This window comes from Zingiber officinale, chromosome 6A (assembly GCF_018446385.1).
Source record: "Zingiber officinale cultivar Zhangliang chromosome 6A, Zo_v1.1, whole genome shotgun sequence".
Classification (NCBI taxonomy): domain Eukaryota; kingdom Viridiplantae; phylum Streptophyta; class Magnoliopsida; order Zingiberales; family Zingiberaceae; genus Zingiber; species Zingiber officinale.
Genome location: NC_055997.1, coordinates 145,020,888 through 145,022,647, shown reverse-complemented (window position 1 = coordinate 145,022,647; position 1,760 = coordinate 145,020,888). Strand labels below are relative to the sequence as shown.

At 34.0% G+C, this 1,760-nt stretch overlaps 1 non-coding gene across 1 annotated transcript; it reads left to right on the top strand.

Annotated features, from left to right (window-relative positions):
• Window positions 1–645: 645 nt before the first annotated feature.
• Window positions 646–716, top strand: TRNAG-CCC. The gene has a single exon. It is a non-coding gene; the product is annotated as a tRNA-Gly (tRNA).
• Window positions 717–1,760: the final 1,044 nt, after the last annotated feature.

The following is a 1,760-nucleotide window of genomic DNA, read 5'->3' as shown; positions in this document are numbered from 1 at the left end:
GTGTGTTTTGTGTATTTATTATTTGCAAACTGAACATTACAATTATTTATCAACAAAAGGGTCACTTTTTATTTTCGCTTCGGGCCCCGTCAAAGACAGGTACGACTCTGTCCTCGATCAAGGTAAACAAACATAGTAGGTTATGGATTCCTTTCCCTTTCCATGTCTCTAGGTTTGTTTAATCCATCCATGATCCACCCCACTAGGTAAACAGAGCATTAAGTACAATCTTCAAGTGCATCATGCAGAATGATATGATAATCTTCAATTAAATTTATAGTATTATTTAAATAATGAATACATTAGTTTTAGAAATGCATTTCTGTCGAGGAGGTCGGATCCTTTGGTCTATATTTTATCGATTAGGAAATGTTCTATTTATATGTATTGATAAAAATTGATAGTCCTTATCTATTTTATAAGTTGAGACCATTAATTCCTACTAATATACGTAAAGGGATCCTATGATCCGTAAGGATCCCAGCTGTTTATCGAGTACTAAATAATGATAAAAAAAAGGGTTAACATCACAATTATAGATGTAATTAAATTTAACCTATTATATTATTACATAATATTTATTGGTTATGAAACAGTTTAAATTAATAGTGTATATATTATTATTGTGTTAGATTATAATAACAAGCGCATCTGGTGTAGTGGTATCATAGTACCCTCCCACGGTACTGACCAGGGTTCGATTCCCTGGATGCGCAAGTTTTTTTAAAGCACCTTTATTTTAATATCCTGTGGCAAACGTTTATTTTAATCCCGAAATCTCATTTAGATTCATTTGCTCCATCAAATGTCACACTTGTTTATGTAACCTTTTATATTTGCAATTATAAAGTGGACTGCAGAATTTGCACATACATCCCTTTTTAAAGCATTGTACAGTTCGATCAACTGACATCTCACATGTACAAACGGCTTGCACCCTATCAAAGGCCAGCGTGCACCCCTTGACCTAAGCTTGGTTTGGCGGATTTAGGAGAAACAAATCCTTAGTGTTCCAAGCTCCGTGGATTTACGAGAAACAATCCCTTACTGTTCTATTCATCATGCTGCATATGTCCAACCTTTCTATCAAGTTAGGGGGCTAACAAGCTTAGGCCACTAGAAAAACTCGATGTCCTCATGGAACGTTTTTGCATGTATATTTTAATTTACTTTTCAAATTGTCAAAGTATAACATCTCTTTTCCAAATAGCCTCCGATTTAAATTTTCCTTTACAAAGAATCGATAATTCTGTTCTTCTATTTTTCTTGTTCATTTTGAAAGTTCTGTGGTCCAAGATTTCTTTAATATCATCTACAAATTATTTTCTCACAATCGATGGAGCTCTCTTGGCACTATTTCTTGATGAATCTGTTTCATTTGCATGGAACTCCTTAAAGAAATTTACAAGGGACGTAGGTTGAACTTTAAGCCTTTCAAGTAAATTCAACCTATGCGCCAAATTACTAACCTTCTCCACAATCTTGAAATGTCCATCATACTTGAAAATTAATCCTCTATGAATACTCTTACTACTGATTCTCTTCCAAATTTGAGGAATAAGTTTTAGCAAGACTTTATCTCTAATAAAAAATCCTAGCTGTCTTGGGATTCCTCAAACAACTCTTGCTTTTTCCTTGTATATTTATATGTTATAGGATATTTCCCCCCAGATTTTTACTTGGCTACCTCCGTAAGAGTTATTGGCTACTCCTCCTGTTGGTTACTACTCGGAAAACCTAGAGATTCCATTGTACAAAAA